General features: G+C 38.5%; 2 protein-coding genes across 12 annotated transcripts in view; one reads left to right on the forward strand and one right to left on the reverse strand.

The window, feature by feature from the left end:
* Positions 1-7,598, forward strand: part of ADAMTS17 (ADAM metallopeptidase with thrombospondin type 1 motif 17) — a 332,233-nt gene extending 324,635 nt beyond the window's left edge. The window contains exon 24 of the transcript XR_009546590.1: positions 7,482-7,598. The gene's annotated coding sequence lies outside the window, so the exon portion shown is untranslated. The remainder of the gene's footprint in view (positions 1-7,481) is intronic.
* Positions 1-20,782, reverse strand: part of MEF2A (myocyte enhancer factor 2A) — a 104,309-nt gene that overhangs the window by 67,068 nt on the left and 16,459 nt on the right. For all 11 annotated transcript variants that reach the window (XM_060179318.1, XM_060179324.1, XM_060179317.1 and 8 more), the window contains one exon: positions 12,945-13,030. The gene's annotated coding sequence lies outside the window, so the exon portion shown is untranslated. The remainder of the gene's footprint in view (positions 1-12,944; positions 13,031-20,782) is intronic.

Genomic DNA, 20,782 nt, shown 5'->3' on the forward strand with positions numbered 1-20,782 from the left:
ATAATAGTTCTGACTAGTAACATTCATCATGTTAAACACTGTCCCCTAAAGTTTTCTATTAGTTTATCACGCTCATGATCATCAGTTAAAAAACAGACATGACTCTCAAGCTCTTCTTGGTGTAAGTAAACTGCAGCCAGAGATAAAAGCATCATGGTAGAGCAATTCAGTGACATTTTGGAGGTACAGATCGCATTTTATTACATTGTAATAGGGAAGGGGACAGGGAGATAGTTCAATATATTAGAACACAGAATTTGCAAACCAAGGGCCCAGAGGTCCCAGGCTTAGTCCCTGGTACCATCAAAAATCAGAGCTGAGCAGTAATGCTGATGTCTCTCTTACTGGATCTCTCTCATAGGAATAGACAATGCTGGGGGCCGGGTGGTAGCACACCAGGTTAAGCACATAGTGCAAAGCGCAATGACTGGTGTTAAGGATCCCAGTTCGAGCCCCCAGCTTCCCATCTGCAGAGGCATTGCTTCACAAGCGGTGAAACAAGTCTGCAGGTGTCTATCTTTCTCTTCTGCTCTGTCTTCCCCTCCTCTCTCAATTTCTCTCTGTCCTATCAAACAACAGCAGCAGCAATAACAATAATGGGGGAAAATTAACTGCCAGAAACAGTGCAGGCACTGAGCCCAGCAATAACCCTGGAGGCAAAAATAAAATCAAAAATTAAATAAATAAAATACTTAAAATTTTTAAAGGACAACACCCAAAAAGTAAAACCGCCTATTTTCAAGAAAATTAGATTTCCAGACAGCAAGACAGAAAAGACTAATGGAAATATTTAAAGTCCATGAGATTTGCCATACTTATTTTGAATTTTTCTTTATGGTCTACCATTAGAAAAAGATGTATTTGCAGAATAGTCAAGGGTTTAGAATCAACTATGTTTTAATATTGAGTTATGTCTGGATAATAATATAAACATATTATCAAAGCACAGATTAAATTTCTCAAAAGGAATGCTCAAGCTCTATGTAGCATCCCAAGTTATGGTCACCATTTTCTATAAAGATTTAATCTAAATTTCTTCCCACTATCCAAGTGTCAGAGTTACTTACAAAATACCTGACTGTGGATTAGAATCAAGTCAATTTCTCTTACCCTTAATTTTCAAGTCTGTCCAGCAGAATTAATAGATTTCTCATAGGACTTTGTTCACCAAGATCAGTATATTACCAGGTGCTTTAAAAACTAGTTTTACGGGGAATGGGCGGTAGCGCAGTGGGTTAAGCACACGTGGTGCAAAGCGCATGACTGGCGGAAGGAACCCGGTTTGAGCCCCTGGCTCCCCACCTGAAGGGGGGTCGCTTCACAGGCGGTGAAGCAGGTCTGCAGGTGTCTATCTTTCTCTCCCCCTCTCTGTCTTCCCTCGTCTCTCCATTTCTCTCTGTCCTATCCAACCACAATGACATAGATAACAACGATAATAATAAAAACAACAATGGTAAAACAACCAGGGTAACAAAAGGGAAAAAATGGCCTCCAGGAGCAACAGATTCGTGGTGCACCGAGCCCCAGCAATAACCCTGGAGGCAATAAATATATATAGTTTTACTCCACTTATTCCAAGTATCCAGTTGTTTATCATAAAATCAATGAGAGGAGTCTATTCCTTATTACCACCTGGAGAACACATAAAATGGGTGAGGGACATTCACCCCAAGGCTGTATTATATAGGGCCACTAACATCATCTGCTCTGGTCCTGCCAAGGCAATTTTCAGGACCACAAATCCAAAAAATCTAGATTTCCTCACAGGAATATTAAGTGCTAATTTTTAAGCTGACAATTTTATACCACCCACAAATGATGGTCATAATAATTAAACGTAATAAAGTATTAAAAAGAAGTCACCAGATGCTATTGATAAACTTTAAAATGTTTCACATGTGAGAACAACTAGTTAGTTGGAAAAAGACACAGCTGGTGTGTCAAGAAAACAGAGCAAGTTCCGGTGCTGTGCTATCTCCCCATTTCCCTCAGAAAGGAAGGACAACTCAATAGCAGTAAAATTGGATATGAGAGAGAGAGAAGGAATGGAACTAATCTTAGAGTCAAGAGAGTCTTACTTTAAAGCCTAGTTCTGCTATAAACAGCTATTAAGGATCTTGACTGAGTCACTATCTGTGGACCATAATTTCTGCCTTTTTAAAATGAAGCAAATGGGCTCAGGCGGTAGCACCAACAGGTTAAGCACACATGGCACGAAGCTCAAAGACCAGAGTGAAGATACCGGTTTGAGCCCCAGCTCCCCACCTGTAGAGGAGTCGCTTCACAGGTGAAGCAGGTCTGCAGGTGTCTCTCTCCATCCCACCCGCCACCCCCGTCTTCCCGTCCTCTCTTATTTCTCTCTGTCCTATCCAACAGCAGCAATGACATCAAAAACAATGACGACGACAGGGGTAACAAAAGTGGGAAAAACGGCCTCCACGAGCAGTAGATTCATAGTGCAGGCACCAAGCCCCAGCAATAACCCTGAGGCAAAAACATAAATAAAGGAGCAGAGCATTGAATGCTAATATAAATGAGAAAGTGCATTGAAGGAGGGATCGCACCACTGGTTCACGGATTTTCCATCACAGCTCAGTAAGTGCACCCATTCAGTCATTCTCAGCTTTACTTATCTGATTAGTTCATGCATCCTGGAGGAGTGGCATATAAAGTGGCTAAGAGCACAAGTTCTGCAGTGAACCTGCCAGGATTCAAACCACAGTCAACGTCACTAAGCTTCGGGTGAGTAACTGGAATAATGAAAACGGAATTATTTAGCACATGGCACATTTTATATATTGGAATAATAGAAAGTGTGTGGTATAGTGGAATAATACATCTGAAAGAATTAGACGAGGAAACATGCCTAATATGCAACTCAAGTTTACAAAAGAAGATCTTAAGAGATAGATGCATTCTGTGAAATGTGCATAAAAGACATACCAGGAACTCAGTTTAACTATCAACCACCATCTGTGCACCAGAACACCACCACCCGTTGGCCTGGTGAGACCTCCACTTCCAACCACACTGTCTGTCAACTGCTTAACCTGAGTGTCCCAGAGATATCACAAACTCATCCTCAAAGTAAATCTCTTCTAATCTGTCCTTTTTCTGTAGTCACACTTCCCTGTCTCATTCCAATCCAAACATGACAGTGCTGCCCATGTTTCTAAACATCAACATTGTCACTAATCAAATCATTACCGCTTACAAAGTGTCCAATGATTTCACACGTCTTCCAAGACTGAAGTCACTATGGGATCTGGCTCTGCTTCCAGAAACAGTCACTGCCTCCACTAGCCTAGTTTTTGTAACAATTGCTAATTGGTCTCAGCAGGCATTCTTATTAGTCTCCGATCCTATCTCCCCATTTTCACCAGAGCAACTGAAAAATGCAAATATTCACTTATTACTGTTTTGAAATCCAAGCAACAGAAAGCCCTGTATAATCTTGCCCATCTTGTACTTGCCATCCTCATTCCTTGGCACTCTCTCTCTCTTGCCCAGTTAAGCTTCAAGGCACAAGCCATCTTGTGCTTGACAAGTTTTGAATTCCTTTCTACTCCAGGGTCCTCACACATACCACCAGCCTAATCTTGCTTGCTAGGCCTCATTCCAAACACTTTCCCTTATTACAAATCCTCCTCAGACTTTGTCTGTTACTATTAACACCTTAAAATGTTTCGTAATGCCCAAACTGTGTGTGTGTGTACACACAATTATCTATCTTATTTTAACGAGACAAAGAGACCAGAACACTGCTCAGCTCCTGTTTGTGGTGGTGCTAAGGATTCAACCTGGGAGCCTCAGGCATAAGCATTATGCAGTCTCCCCAGCCCCTAAAACCCAAACTGTGTTACATCTCCTTTTAAGATTATTTTTAGGGCACACAGCACTTCTCTTTATCTCACTTATCGAAACCATAATTGCATACACAATTAAATGTTTAGTTCCTCAACCACCAACAAACAGTAAGCCCAGCTTGTTGAGAAAGGATCAACTATATATTTGCTGCTGCAATTCCAGTAGCTCCAAAGTAACCAACACAAAATAAATGTTCAGTAAATAGTTGAATTAATCAATTAAAGTAGTTAAAGTAGAAGATGTCAAGTCTCAAGAGTAAATGTCAGTCTTAAATAGTCAACTGATCTAATTTGAGTTGCTAATACCTATCCAGTATCTACATGTTAGACATTAATCTCATTTAGTAGTCTCAGTATCAATAGCCGTGGGACATGAGTAGTTTTTGTTGGTGGTGGTGGTGGTGGTTGTGGTGGTGGTTTGTTTGTTTTATTTTTAATAAAGTAAAAAAAAAAAAAGATGAGGAGTACTCATCCAAAATTACACAAGGAGGCAGAGCTGAAATAGCCTTTAATGTATCTTTTTACAATGTATACAAGAGTATAGCTTCACCGCTGCAATCTTTTAAGGAAAAGCTGAAAAGCAAATCAAATATCTATCAATCAAATATCTATCAATATATCATTAAGGACATTTCTGGGCTGGTATGATCAATAAATAAGCTAAACAAGTATCTTCAAAAGGCATCCAACTCCAATTTCATGAACCACTGCGCATTAAGGTAAGTTCCACTAAGCTGTGTGGTTGTACAAGATACTAGAGATGTGAAAGACTACAAAACTGTGTGCCGTGCCCTCCTCCACGTCCAACATTAGAAAGCAATTTACCTGACACTACAAAAGGCTGTTAAGTTACAAAGGCGCTGGGCAGATAGCAACTAATTTATAGACTTCTAACTCCTAAAAGTTCTCCAATCACTCCTGTTTTTACACACAGGTAAAATTACCATCCCTCCATCAAGGAACAGTAGCCAAGCAATTCCTAAGAAACCTGTCCTTCTACTACACTGCTACTATTCCTGCTTGGAAGTCGCTGAAAGAACAAATCAGATCCCTCCCAATTTCTGAAAAACCATCAGGGCTGGGGGTGGGCCTGAGGCTGGAGATGGTTGTGTCATTAGACTAAGATCTCTGTTCCTACATAAGCCAATCACTGTATGTCAATAAACAGATCAGTCATACTCAGTGATCTAATGCAGAGGCTCTCAATTTAAATGCAAGTGAGGAACTAAAACACATATCTTGCCTACATGAGCCCATCCTGGTCACATAATAAACTAGCAAATCTTGTAACTAAGTCAAATGCAAAGTAACACTGACACAGCAAGAGTCCGGTTTTTTTTACATTTTATTATTTTTTTAATATTTATTTATTTATTCCCTTTTGTTGCCCTTGCTGAAGAGTCCTTTTTTTTTTTTTAGCTGCACAGATTACTATTATGCATATCATAGGTCAAAGAAACTGTTATGACAGTACTAAATTTACATATTCAAAACCTGATTGGCATGTATGAGGGTAAAGTACAAAAATCACATAAATGAATCAACTATAAATGGCACCGTTATCCCTGCATGGCACTTGGTAATACACATTTCTATTCGGAGAAGGCCGTCCTCTTCGACCAAGCGTGCAGCTTCGGGAGGGATGCACATGGAGCAGTGAGGGAGGAAGGGGACACCCACCTAGCCAGCCAGATCAGCCGAATCAACTCTGGCGATCAATGGGGTGACAGATGTCGCAGCCAGATCGCCCTCACATCCGGTAATACACATTTCTATAGAGATTTCTTCTCTACCACTTCCTTGAATCATCTAGGTGTGTTCCTTTTTCATTATTTCATATATAATGAAGTATAAGCAAAAACTCTGTTTTAAAATTATATGTTTGCTAATGGGAAAAAGACCAAATCACTGCCCAGCTATCATAAGGCAGTGCCAGGGATTGATCTGTGGCCTTTGGAATCTCAAGCATGCAAGCTCTGTGCTCTTAACAAGCTGAACTATCTCCCCAGCAGAATTTTAAATCTCTCCCAATTTCTACTATCTTGGTAAAGAAAACAGTTTAGAGGGCCAGGCAGTGGTGCACCCAGTTAAATGCACCCAGGTTTCAGACCCCGCTCCCTACCTGCAGGCGGAATGCTTCATGAGTGGTTAAGCAGGTATGCAAGTGTCTCTCCTCCTATCTCCCCTCTCCTCTCAACCTCTGTCTTGTCAAATAAAAATTAAAAGAAAAAATAGAAAAAAATAACCAGCAGGAGTAGTGGATTCATAGAGCAGGCACTGAGCCCTGGTGGCAAAAGAAAAAGAAAATATTTTAAATGTGACAGGACACGAAAATATGCATTCTAGTTTACTGGAGCCAGCCAGCTCTATGTTTCTTGTGAGGTTGCAGTTAAAAAGAACCAGAACTTTCAGAACTTATTATCCTGGTTTCATAATAAATTAGAATTAGATAATTGTTTTCACTTCTATGTGACTTTGAGTTATAATTCCTATGTATCACAGGGCAGGGGAGACAGCATAATGGTTAGCAAAAAGACTTTCATGTCTGAGGCTCCAATGTTCCAGACCTTAAGCCAGAGCTAGGGAGTGCTCTGATAAAAAATAATGATCAGAATTCATATATATCACAAAACTCACCTTTTTAAAATGTAATTTAGTGGGTATTTTTTTAACTGGGTTCAGCATTATACAACCATGCTCACCCCCTGATTCTAGAACATTTAACACCCCACGAAGAAACTGGCAATCATTCCCTAGTCCCCTTCTCCCCAACTCCTTGCAGTTACTATAATCTATTTTCTGTCTCTGGATTTGCTTATTCAGGATATTCCATATACACTGAATCATGCAACATACAATTTTTATCTGACTTCTTTCATTAGTGTGATGCTTTTAAGATTCATTTGTGCTGGGTCTGCAAAGTAGCTCACTTAGATAGTGTGCTGCCTTGCCATGTGTGTGACCCAGATTCTAGCCCCACCGTCAGTGTTGTAGTCCCTCTCACCACCTCTGTTTCTCTGTCTCTGTCCCTTTCTGACATTAAAGCAAAAGTCATTCTAGAGCTATGAAATCCCAGTAATGACATTTAAGAAAGAAAAAGGGGGGAGACTCACCTGTGCTAAGCATTTGCAACATTTCATTTTTCTCGGCAGGATATTATATCTTATGAATATACAATGTTTTGTTTATTTACTCAACAAGCTGATTGGTATGTGGGTGGTGGTTGCTTTCTCTTTTATGAGTAATAGTGTTAAGACAATGATATAAGTTTTCCTTTCTCATGGATAAATAGGTAGGAGCAGAAGTGCTGGAACAGATGGTGACTTTTTTTTGAGGAACTGTCAGATTGTTGTTCAAGGCATCTGAGTCATTTCACAAACTCACCAGTAACAATACATAAAGTTCCAATTTCTATACATCCTCACCAATACTTTCATCTTTCTTATTACAGTCACCCCAGTGGATATGAAATGGCTTATCACTGAAGCTTAAATTCAGATCATCCTGATGAGTAATGACATAAGACATACAGTGCCTTTTGGAAATGTATCTTTGTTCCCAGATTAAACACTGTAAAGCTGGATGTTAAAAAAAAAAAAAAAGAAAGAAAGGGAGTTGGCGGTAGCGCAGCGGTTAAGTGCACGTGGCGCAAAGCGCAAGGACCGGTGTAAAGATCCCGGTTCGAGCCCCCGGCTCCCCACCTGCAGGGGAGTCGCTTCACAGGCGGTGAAGCAGGTCTGCAGGTGTCTGTCTTTCTCTCCCCCTCTCTGTCTTCCCCTCCTCTCTCCATTTCTCTGTCCTATCCAACAACGACATCAACAACAATAATAATAACTACAACAGCAAAACAAGGGCAACAAAAATAAATAAATAAATATAATAAATAAACTTAAAAAAAAATCACAGAACCTTAGGGGTAAGAACTTAAGTTTGCTCTTACTCAACTCTATCATTAAAGGATATGCCCTTACAGCTCTTTTTTAATATAAATTTTATTTATTTTCCCTTTTGTTCCCCTTGTTTTTTTTTATTATTGTTGTAGTTATTATTGTTGTTGTTACTGGTGTCATTGTTGTTGGACAGAGAGAAATGGAGAGAGGAATGAAGACAGAGAGGGGGAAAAAGATATAGACACCTGCAGACCTGCTTCACCGCTTGTGAAGCGAACCCCCTGCAGGTGGGGAGCTGGGAGGCTCGAACCAGGATCCTTACACCGGTGGTCCTTGTGCCTCAAGCCATGTGTGCTTAACCCGCTGTGCTACTGCCCAACTTCCAGTTCTGTCTTTTTAAATGTCATTTTTGATCTGGTACATTTTAATTTTTCCTATAATGTTTTTTTCTCATCCTTCTTATGTATAATACCTTGAGGTTCTTCAATTTACTGTGTCTGTGTCCATGGACTCTTGTTATAGTTTCTATCTGTTACCAAATGATCTAGTGTTTTTCTGCTCATGTGTGCAGTATAAAGAACTGAAACATGTTAAAATTGGGGGGGGGGGTAGTAAAGCCATCACTGAATTTTTGAAGAAGCTATGGCAGTTATCCTTGGGGGGAGAGACAGGAGATGGGGAGGGCACAGAGCTGTGGGGGGTGGGTACAGTGTGGAACTATTCCCTATAATCTTAAGGATCTTGTAAGCCGTTATTAAAGCATTAATAAAAAATAAGTCTTAAAAAGAAAACAGATATGCTTTGTTTTTCAACATGTCATAATATAGTGCTAAATATAGTCATGGTTCTGAGGGCTGGCTAAACCAGTTGAATACATGCCTGGTCAAGCACGGAGCTCAGACTCAAGTCCTGTTATCACAAGGGCAAGTCATGGCACCGGGAAAACTATGGTACTGTAGTGTGTCTATCAAGTAAAGAGAATGAAAAAGTTAGCCTGGGAGTGGTGAAATAACAAACCAAAAGAAAGGTAAAAAAATTATGGATTATCACAAACACTATAAAGTCTTTTAACTCTGCTACAGAAAATTAACAAAATTTGATGAAACTGGAATTAACTGATTAATGTCTGTGAATAGGGAATTCAGAGGTATTTAAAAACTGTGCTTCCTCTAAGCAAAACACAATTTTAAAAGTAACCTGTATTAGTTAAACATCAGAAAGGTAAAAGTACTACTAAAAATATTACAGATCCAAATTTATCAGAATGACCAGTCTAAAAATGTGTACTTTATGGAGCCGGGCGCTAGTGCAGCAGGTTAAGTACAAGCAGAAGGACTGGCGTTAAGGCTCCCAGTTTGAGCTCCCACTCCCCACCTGCAGGAGAGTCGCTTCACAATTACAATTGGTGAAGCAGGTCTGCAAGTGTCTATCTTTCTCTCCCCCTCCTCTCTCCGTTTCTCTGTCCCATCCAACAATGACAACATCAATAAGAACAACAATAATAACTACAACAATAAAACAATAAGGGCAACAAAAGGGAATAAATATAAAAAATATTTTTAAATGTTAAGGAAAATTTTTTAAATGTGTGCTTTATTTCTAGATAAACCAATGAACTAGTATTTGATTTTTCAGTTTTGATTTTTCACTTCTTCACTTCTTCTCAGTCAGTTCTACAAAGTGGAGCAAGAATATAGCTCAGACTCCTACAGGAAATTAGAAGGCTATAACCACAGGGCATGTTGGACTCCTTAGAGATAGGTACAAAATTATTAAAATCATTATGAGAAAGGAGACTTTATGAACTGCCTTTATTAGGCTAAAGCCCATCCATTCATGACCTTTCATTCCCAGATAAATTACACCAACATCACATGGGACAAGCAAGCAAAATAAGAGAAAACAGTAAGGTAAGATGTGGAAATGAAAATGAAGTCCTGGTTTCTACCACCACCTATTCACTCTCAATATTAAGACTTCCTTCATTTGTAAATGCAGATGCTTATCCCAAATAATTTTCAGATTGTTGAGGTCTTTTATGGAAAAAAGACCTTTGATAATAATTACTTTCTATGTAAATGTGATCACTACTAGAATCACCTCAATTATATTATGAAACATTTTAAATATATAAAAAACTTTTCATCTTTTATCACCCACATTAAACGTGCATATTATAAGTGCTTCTCTGGTCTACCCTGATCCATTTATAAAGATAAACAGAAATGGAGGTATACCACTATAAGCAAAATCATTATTTCTGGATGTATCTAGAAATCAACATAGAAATGTGAACAGAAATATAGGAATAGGTATTTTTGGTATTAACATATAGGTAGATAGATTTGAGTGTGTGGCGCATTTTAATTTTTCTCTTACATAGTATAACTTAGCAAAAGATATATAGGAAACAAAAATGCACAGTGAAAAAGCTTCTTACAGCTCACATCACAACAATCCACACCTAAGAAAGAGAACTTCAACAATCCTAAGCACTCCTCACAATCATTAATTAGTCCTCTGTGCTCCCCACTGAAGAAGCCAACAACTATGCTAGTAACTTTCTCATGGTTTATTTCCCACTGCTGCTGCTGTTGACTTTTTGTTTCATGATATAAACACAACTAAAAGTTAATTGTTTTAACTTTGTTTTATGTAAATGAGATCATAAAACGGAATCTTCAGTTTGATGCTTTTGAGAAACATTATCTTTATGATATTACTAACCTGTATAATGAGTAAGTACTATCATTTGCTTTACTGCTGCAGGGTATTGCATTATACAGCAATTTTACTTATTTAGTCAACTGTTGATGAACATATGTACCAAGTTTGATGCTATTACAAATAGTGCTGCAAGCAATGGTATTTGCCTGTCTCCTGGTAAACTGAGCATTCATTACTCTCCAGGGTATACCCATTCAAAGAAATGATAGGATCACAGGGAAGCTGATTTAGAAACTGTTTCCTAAAGTGTTAACACGTATATTACCACCAGTCGTGTGTGTGTTGAGTTCTCATAAAACAATATCCTCTCAAAAGGTGACTTTAACAAAAGAAAAAAAAATACTAGTATTAAGGTAATCAAATGTATCAATTATTCTATTTATATTAGAGGGTTTTATCACTTTATTAAAGAACTATTGATTTATAGGATTGTTATTGTCACAGGAGTGCAGTTTCAAATCTCCCCAAGATAGGTCTCAGCATATATTACTTTCCACCATCATTCTCCTCTACTCTCCCTTAACACACTCTGAGGCTCTGAAGGGCCATGCTCAGCCTCCCTCACTACAAGCCAGGACTGTGCAGTGCTCTGGTACAACAGCAGCAATAGTAGCATTTTACCCAACAATGTAGGGAAAAAAAGCTCAACAGCCAAACAAACTTTAGTGTTGAAAAACAGGAAAGATGGAGTGCATCAACATGGAAGACTCAAAAAATGATAAAGCTAACAGAACAGATTAAAGCAGAGGCTGGGTGGTGATGCACCCAGTTGAGCACACATCTTACAATACGCAAGGACCAGGGTTCAAGGCCCTGGTCCCCACTTGCAGGGGAAAAGTTTCACAAGTGGTGAAGCAGCGCTGCAGGTATGTGTCCCTTTCTCCCTATATTCTCCTCCCTTAAAATCCAAACTGAAATTAAAAAAAAAAAAAAACTTACTAACCACATAATTAAAACAATAATTGAAAAGTCTTGGGCTGGGGAGACAGCCTCATAGTTATGCAAAAGATGTTCATGCCTGAGACTCTCAAGTTCCAGGTTCAATCCCAGCAGCACCAATAGCCAAAGCTGACCAGTGCTCTCATCTCTATTTTTCTCTGTCTCTAATGTTTTCAAAAACAAAATATATAAATATAAAATAGCAATAAAAATTAAACTTTAAATGGAGAGTAAATAACCAACTTCATATATCAGAAGGCTCAACATCCTTAGAAACTAATTCTCTCCAAACTGTTCTGAAGGATAAAAACATTCACAATGGAAATAACATAGTTCTTTTTTTTTTTTTGAACTGTGGCAATTGAAAAGCTATTTCTAAAATATGTAGAAAAATGGAAATAACCTAGAAAAGAAAATAATTGTGAAAGAAAACAAAAACAAAAAGTTTGTTTTTCAGACCTTATACAAAGATACAGTAGTCAGACAGTACTCCTAAGAAGATATGGATTAATATAAGATATGGATTAATATAACAGAGTAGTATCTGAAGACAGACCCAACTCATTTTCAACAAAGGTGGCAAGGTAATTAATTCCAAAGGGAAAAAATAAGATCTTTTCAAAACTGCTTCGGAAACTATTTGATTTTCAGATACAAAGACATAAATCTTATCCCTTATGTCAACACTATACACAAAAAACAATTCAAAGAAGAGCACTGACCTACATATAAGAAAGCAAAGCATTTCTAAGAGAGAAAGAAAAAAAACTGGAAAAAATGTGTCCAAATCTGTGCCAAACATCTCATTTTCTATTCTAAATAAGCACAAAATTACAGGGGGAGGGGTCTGAGACTGTAGACAAGAGAGGCTACTCAAAAAACTGTGCATTGCCCACCTAACTAACTATTCAGAGCAACTCCTTAACAACTAGTTGTTAGGTCAAGCCGAGCCTTCTGAGTTATAAGGGCTAATGTGAAGGCTTACATCTAAGCTGCCTTAAATCTATACTCCAGAGCTATGCAAATATGGGACCATAGTGAAGAACAGTAAATTCCAATTCATTTATAAAATTCACATTTCTAAGAGGTCTTTTTAATTTGCTCTATTTTCCCCTTTGATCCTTCCCATCTCTCATGAACTCCTGCTAGATTTGTCCACATCATTCTTCATTTGAAAATGTGTCCTCAGCTTATAAACCTTAAATTATGAATCCCTCATTGTTGCTGTAGACATGAACTACCTACTTTAGGTTTTTGTCTTTTTTTCAATACAGACAATCAATATGAAGGTGAAAAAGATGAAATCAAAGAGTCAGACTATTACAACAATGTGACTAAATGTGAGAAAATATCACTACACAATATACTTCAACTGAATTTTACAATTTTCCTTAAATGATCTATACTAAACCCCCCCAAACAAACTTCAAATAACTGTCATTTAATCTTTTAAGTTTGATATTTAGACAACACTTCCACTGTGGTTCTTTGTAAGTTTAGGGGGAAAAAAAACTTGACTTACTAGATATGATGTATCCGCAAAAAGTGCACTTAGATAGGATCCTTGTAGAAAATCCTTTTTTGTTCCTTTTTCACAAAATGAAATCCCTTAATAAAGAAAATATATGAGGTGGGTTAGTTATTCTTCTTAATTTTAAAATACAACTAAATATATACTTATTAAAAATTCTAGCATGCAACTCTCTCCCAAGCAGATAGTTCCAGTCATTAAATAGATTATTTTTAGAAATCAAGTTTTATTTGGAATTCAGTATTTCTCAAACTTTACTTTTTTTTTTTTTTTAACCAGAGCACCGTTCAGCTCTGGTTTATGGTACTGTGAGGGATTGAATCTGGGACTTTGGAGCCTCAGGCATGAAAGTCTGTTTGTACAACCATTATGCTATCTACCCTCCACTGGAATTCACTATTTCTATGTCATTAATTTGTTTTTTTTTCCCAAGAAGTGTTACTAATATAACTAATACCCAGTATTTACAAAGTGGTTTCCTACTGTCATTTATATCATGCATCATCAATATACATCTTATATCTGCCAGGTATACACAGTGATTTGTCATTTATATCATGCATCATCAATATACATCTTATATCTGCCAGGTATACACAGTGATTTGTTCACTGTATCAGACTTTAGAAGGAAAACTGCCACCAGGTAGGTTGTGTGCCCTAGCCGCACACAGCCCTGGTGCCACATGGGAGTACTACCACAGCAATGGGGGGAGTTCAGTCTGTGATGCCTCTCCTTCTCCCTCTATCTGCATGAGAGGGAAAAGTGATGCAGGAGAAATCACACCATGTGCAAGGCCCCAGCACTGGGGAGAAAATATCTAAAATATTACAGTCACTTCTCAAACTGTCAAACTCCAAGTGAGCTACTGAGCCAGCCGGGTATGCTTTTTTTTTTTTTTAATTCCCTTTTGTTGCCCTTGTTGTTTTATTGCTGTAGTTATTATTGTTGTTGTCGTTGTTGGATAGGACAGAGAGAAATGGAGAGAGGAGGGGAAGACAGAGAGGAGGAGAGAAAGACAGACACCTGCAGACCTGCTTCACCACCTGTGAAGCGACTCCCCTGCAGGTGGGGAGCCGGGGTTCGAACCGGGATCCTTATGCCGGTCCTTGTGCTTTGTGCCACCTGCGCTTAACCCACTGCGCTACAGCCCAACTCCCGGGTATGCTTTTTAAGAGCAGGAACTTTGTACTTTATTTTAATATCCTTATGTCTAATCAGTATCTGCACACAATTCAATGTAGTTCACTCCAAAAATATTTACTGAGAACCCAACACATCCAGGCACTTTTCTAGGTACGAAGGATAAATTCCTGTCTCTGGCTTCACAGAGCTTATTATATTCTAGTGAAGGGATTCTACAATGCAGCAAGAACAAGGAATACGTAACATTTATGTGGCATATTAGTGGACGAGTCCTCAGTGAGAAAAACATAAAGCAGGGAAGGAAGTAATGTCACGGGGAGGGGGGAAAAGGTAGATGGAAGAGACTAGTATACAATTAAGAACAACTTAGTAGTTGTATTTCAGTATTTTTCACGTGATTCTCAGCATCCTAGCTGCTTTATGTGCATTAACCGATATAAAACCGACAACAAACCCACTGTTAATCCTCAGTAAGACACTAAAATTCTAAGAAGCAACCTGCCAGTCACAGAAATGGGAAAACAGGATCAGGACCCAGACATGCTCTCACAGCTATGAGTAACCACAGCTCAGACGCTTTCTTTTGTTAAATGAGTTATGAGGGACAAAGGGGGCAATGGAAGCACAGTATAGCATCAACTGTCAGACAAGCATTAGTAGCAGATCAGACACATCTGAGCGCTTCACATACACATTATACACTAATACTATGACACTGACAACAGGTGGGTGTACTGTGACTAAAACAAACAGTACTAATTTCTCACTTTTTTTTTTTTTTTTTTTTTTTTTTTTGCGCCAGCACTGTTCAGCTCTGGCTTATGGTGGTTCAGGGGATTGAACCTGGGAGCCTCGGGCATGAGTCTGTTTACATAACCGTTATGCTATCTCCCCTGCCCAGTTTCTCATTAATTTTTAAAATATATCTTGTTATTTATGACAACTATCAGAACTGAAAACACAAATTAGCACCACAAAAATCACATGGATAGATCATTTAAAAATTTTAAATGTGATAACTTATAAATCATTATTACCCTAGTAAAAACAGTAAAAAAAATTTAAGAAGGGATTTTGAAGCAAATGAGTCCTTTTGAAGGCATGATCATACTAATGACAGTAGAATGTTGAGTGTCATGCTCTATGCTGTGGCACAAGCTGTCAACTCTTCCAACTGTCCATACTAATAAAAAGGGTTGACTGAAATGACCAAGGTTCAGACTTCTCGTCAAATGTCTCAGCTTTAAGCTAAATGACATTATCTAGTTTACCACTGACAACTGAGAGCCTGAATGACTTCGAATAATGTTCTCCTTACTGCTATGTATTAGTTCATGGATTGAATGCCTTAGTAAATGAGTACCAATAAGCAATAACAAAAATACTCTATTAAAAATTTTACTTTGTAATCAAAATTTAAGTTCAGTTCAATGGTGTTTCCAGTGCAAATGAGGGTTTGCACTCATATATGGGCATCCAACTATAAATGCCTCAAAAATATTTCTGCTACCATCCAGCATGTAGTAACTGGTACCAGGTGCACTCACCCAACTGAACAACTAGAAAATGTATTCCCACTGACCTCAACTAGGAGACTGATCAGATATATTAATACTATAAATTCCAAAACCTCAAATAACCAGCAACTCAGCATTAGGACATCTGAGAAAACGGAAAGTATCCCTTACACTCTTTTTCCAGGGTGCAGAATCAGGAGGGGAGCAGAGAGAGTGGAGCCGTACAGAATGTGGTAGACTCTGAGCAGAAGAGATAGGTGCTAAGGGTTGGAGAGGGGGCAGCAGAGGGGAAGAAAGGATGGCTCTCAAGAAGAAAAATCAGCAGGGCCAGCTCTGCCCAACAGAAATGTCATGTGAGCATAAATGTATTTTAAAGTTTTCTATTAACCATATTTTTAAGTGAAACAGAGCAAGTGAAACTGACTTCAATATAATTCACTTAATCCAGGATGCTCAAAATATTTTAGGATTTTTTTATAAAGCTGAAAAATTTTAGATTATTTTCTCATAAATTCATGAAATTCTGCATTTTACAATCCCAGCACATTTAAATTCAAACTAGCAATGATTCGGTATGTGCCTAATGGCTTCCCTACTTGAGAATGCAGCTGGACAGTATTTCACTGAAAGTAAAGCTCTATCCATGAGTAATGTGAAACCCAAAAGATAAATAGCAGTAAATTCCAAAGTCAGTGATTACACAGACTGCTACGTACCCTAGTCCCAATCAGGAGTGAGAAAGACCTCAATGAAACTTGGGCAATCAGGTGAAAGTGAAGCAAAACTGCACAAATGCAAACCCTCTCCCCCCACCACCACCCCTGGCCACTGTGAGTGCTAAACTAGTCCTAGAGCGAAGACGACGCTGGTCTGACAGTCACAGAGTATGGAAACAAGTCTCAAATCCGTAAGAAATTTAACCACTAGCCAAAACAAAATTCAAACCCGATCAGAAATCGATAAAATCCAAGCAACAGTGTGATAAATATTAAATAATCAATTAAAACTTACTACATGTAAGGAAATGGGTATAGCCCACACTCGAGGGAAAAAAATGTGACTAAAGAATCAAATCCAAAAACAAGAGAGAAGACACCATAAATAAACTAAGGTATTAAAAGAAAGAATCAACCGCAGGGGTGGAGAGAGAGCCCACCAGCAGGGCACCAGCACCTGGCACCACATGGAGGTGCTGTAGGCAACAGAGGCTGCTTCAGAGCTATGGTGCTTCTCCCTTTCTGTCCTCTCTAGTTGAATGGGAAAGTGGTGGAGAGCAGTGAAATTACGCATGTGCAAGGCCCTCACGCCACCAACAAAAAAAAGGAAGAAAGGCAAAAAATGTGGGGCTAGTAAGATAGCTCTCCTAGAAGGTGTCTGGTCTGCCACGCACATAACCCAGGTTCAAGTCCACTAAACTGAGGAGGGGCAGCTTCTGTGCTGTGGAGACCTTTCCTTCTCTCCCTTTCTGTCTCTATGTGAAAAGTCAACCCAGAACGGTGGAGCACTGACGACGTCAACAACAAATCAACAAGACAGACTTAAGATTAAACAGTGCAGGGAAGAAAGATCTCTGAATTGAATGTGCGCAAGATATACAGGTAAAGAAGAAGTAAAGAAAGAGATGTGGGAAAATACTGAGGGCAGTCTAAAAATAGTGTACTGGATTCCTAGAAAGAAGGGGAGACACAAAAAAAGTTTCAAGAAACAAGATCAAATAATCCCCAGATTTGAGAAAAACTGAAACTACACATTCAAGAAACCCAATAAGCAAAAAGCAGGTTGAACACAGAGAAATGACACTGAGGCGTCTAGTGAATAATAAAAGTACTGAAATCCAGTAATGCAGTGACAATCTTAAAAGCAGCCAAAGTAGAGGGATAAACACTCAGAAAAATAAAGACAGGAATCTGTACAGGCTCCTTGCAGAAGTAATGCAGCAAGTGTGAAGCAGTGAAACAATGCCTTCAAAGCGCTGGAAAGGAGAAACCAGTAAACTAAAACCTACATGAAGCAAAAAATATCCTTCCCAGACAAAGGGGCAATAAAACATCTTCAGACAAACAAAAATGTGAGAACTTTGTCAACAGCAGGCCTGCACTACAAAGACACTGAAATAACAAACTGTGCTACAGTGAACCCCAATGGGAACTAAAGATTTGGTTAATACTATAGTAATGTATCAAGAGTGCCTCAATTGTGTGAGATGTGTGAAGTGTGTGAAGTGTGTGAAATGCTAGTAGTGGAGGACAAGCCTCCCGCCTGCCCATTCCAGTGGGGAGAGGAGAGTATATTCAGTTTAATTTTTTTCACTGAGCCTAAACCTGCTCTAAGAAATAACTCTAAGTGGTCAGGGAGGTGGTGCAGTGGTAGAGAACAGGGCTTTCAAGAGAGAAATAAGTCTACTGACTTTTTTTCTATGCAGAGAGAATACTAGTTCTACAAAAAGCAAAAGGAACAGTAAATGTGTCAGTCAAAAAGGAAGAAATAAATCAGTCTCTACTCATACATGGCAATATTCATAGAAGTCCTTAGAAAGAAAGCAAGTGACTGAAACTAAAGTGAATTTTGTGAGGAATGGTAGGATGTAAGATCAACATTTTTTAAATCATTTGTATATGGTAGTGATGACAACTGCAAAGTGAGACCTTTTAAAAATACCATTTGCCTTGGCATCACAAGAACTGAGTATTTACTGAAGATTTTGCCTATTTCATGTGACTATGAGAGTTCCACATGATGCAGAGAAGGAGGGAAAAGCCAGGATGTGTGATGCTGGGGATTGAACCAGGCATCTCAGTCACGCAAATCTTGCATTCTAGAAGACTGAGCTATTTGCCAGCTGCAAAAGTATGAAGTATTTAAAGGGCCCAAATTTAGTCTCCTGCACTGTTTATTCCAGAATGGTGCTCTGGCTCCCTCTTTCTTTCATTAAATAAACTTTTCTTTTAAAAAAAATTAACTATAAGACAAAATTAAAGACAAAAAAAATTCTGCCACCATATGTAAAGAAAAAGAGTTATCAAAGACATAGAAAGTGCTATAAGTGGAAAAAAATAATTAGTAGCGTTTCAATAAAATTTAGAACAACCCACTAAAGAGATAAACCAAATCATATATTGCTAGAACTATCCAAAATACAGTGGTGAAAATGAAAAATAGATTCCCATCCAGAATAAACAAAAATCTCTCTTGTAGTTCAGTAACAAAGTAATTAAAACAAACCAATTAAAAATGGGCAAAAGATTTGAACATTCTACCAAGACACAACATTTCCAGTTAGTAAAAGAAAAATGTTTAATGTCATTACTCTTCACAGAAATGCAAACCAGAGGTTGGGCAGTGGCATCCTGGTTAAGCACACATAGTATACTAAGCGCAAAGATATGCAGAAGGACCTGGGTTCGAGCCCCTGCTCCCAACCACTACATGAGCGGGGAAGCAAGTTTAGAGGTGTCTATCTTTCTCCCTCTATCTTCCTCTCCCCTCTCAATTTCTCTGTCCTATTGAATAAAAAAGGGAAAGGGGGTAAGAGGGCAACCAGAAGTGGTGGATTTGTGGTGCTGGCACTGAGCCCCAGCAACTGAGATTCCAGTGCAGACCTACTAAGATGGCTTAACTTAAAAAGGCTGACAATGTGCAGTGTTGAAGATAAGGAGAAACTGCAAGTCTAGTCACTGAGGGCAGCACAAAATCCTATAGCAAATTTGGAAAACAGTTTCTTATAAGAAACTGGCAAAGCTTCCAGGGGAGGGGATGGGATACAAAACTCTGGTGGCAAGAAATGTGTGGACTTTTACCCCCTTATCTATGGTTTTGTCGATAGTTTCTATTTTATAAATAAATTTAAAATTTAAAAAACTGGTATACATAAAAGCTTGTAATTAAATGTACCTAGAGGCCTTATTCACAACAGCTCTAAGCTCGAACCAACCAAATGTCTGTGAAACAACAGTAACAGACACAAACATGGGTGAGTCACAGAAACAAGCCAGTGCAAGGGAAACAGTCAGGAACTAAAGGACACAATGCATGGTTTCTCTCAAGAGCAAACTGGCAAAGTTTGTGATCCTCCACCAAAAAATATACAAAGATTCATAATTAACACATTGTTAAAGTCACTCCTCTAAGCTGGAAAGCTATAGATACATAATTAAAATACATCTGATTTTACAAAATCAAGCATATCTTTTGAGTCTCAAGTTTCCTCGTCTACAAAACAGTGCAGTCATAGTTTAAAGTTTATGTATTTCATAAATTTAGCTATGGTATAAAGTAAGCATGTAATGTGCTCAGCAGTATCTGCCACACAGTGTCACCTTCAATTAAGTGCCAGCTATGTACTGGGGCTACTCTTTAAATCATTATCATCATGACCATAATTCCTTACGGAGTGGGCAGGGGAGACAGCATAATGGTTATGCACATTGTTCAAGGTCCCAGGTTCAGTTCCCTGCACCACCATAAGCCAAAGCTGAGCAGTGCTCTGGCAAGATCCATCCAAGGATCATAGCATATACTCAAATACTTCAGTCCTCTTTATTGTCAAATGCTTGGCCTTGGAATGGAAATACTTTATTCTGTTGGTGGACATTTGGGTGGTTGTGTGATGCTACTATGATCACTGGAACACAAGTTTTTTTGTGGATGTGTGTTCATTTCTAGCTTATGTTCTAATAAAAAAGGTTAGAGTGTCTACAGCTTTTTTTCTATACCATCATTTCATTATATAGCATGTTACACTCCCCCCCCACAGTAATAAATGTGTTCATTTTTTGGTTCAGGTAATTAAGCTTTTTAGGTAAATTTAAATTTTCTTCTCCCCAATAGATTATTACTCCCTTATCTATAATCAGCAACCACATTGACAGTTTCCACAGATACATAAAAATTCTAAACAAGACTTATCACAAGGGAAATATGTAAATTACTCTGGTAAGCTATCATCTCACACTGGTGAGAATAACTCAGATCAGTAAGGCTGGGGTAGGGAGTTGGGCAATATCTCATCTAGTAAAGCATAAACCGAAACCATGTCTGAGGCCCTGAGCTTGAACCTTGGCAGCCCAGAAGCACCATGGACAGCACCAGAGGGAGCACCACAGATTATGCTGCTGCTTTCTTTCACTCTTGTTAAATTCTCTTACCTCACATGTAGTAAAATCTTTT

Source organism: Erinaceus europaeus, chromosome 20, assembly GCF_950295315.1.
Source record: "Erinaceus europaeus chromosome 20, mEriEur2.1, whole genome shotgun sequence".
NCBI classification, from domain to species: Eukaryota; Metazoa; Chordata; class Mammalia; order Eulipotyphla; family Erinaceidae; genus Erinaceus; species Erinaceus europaeus.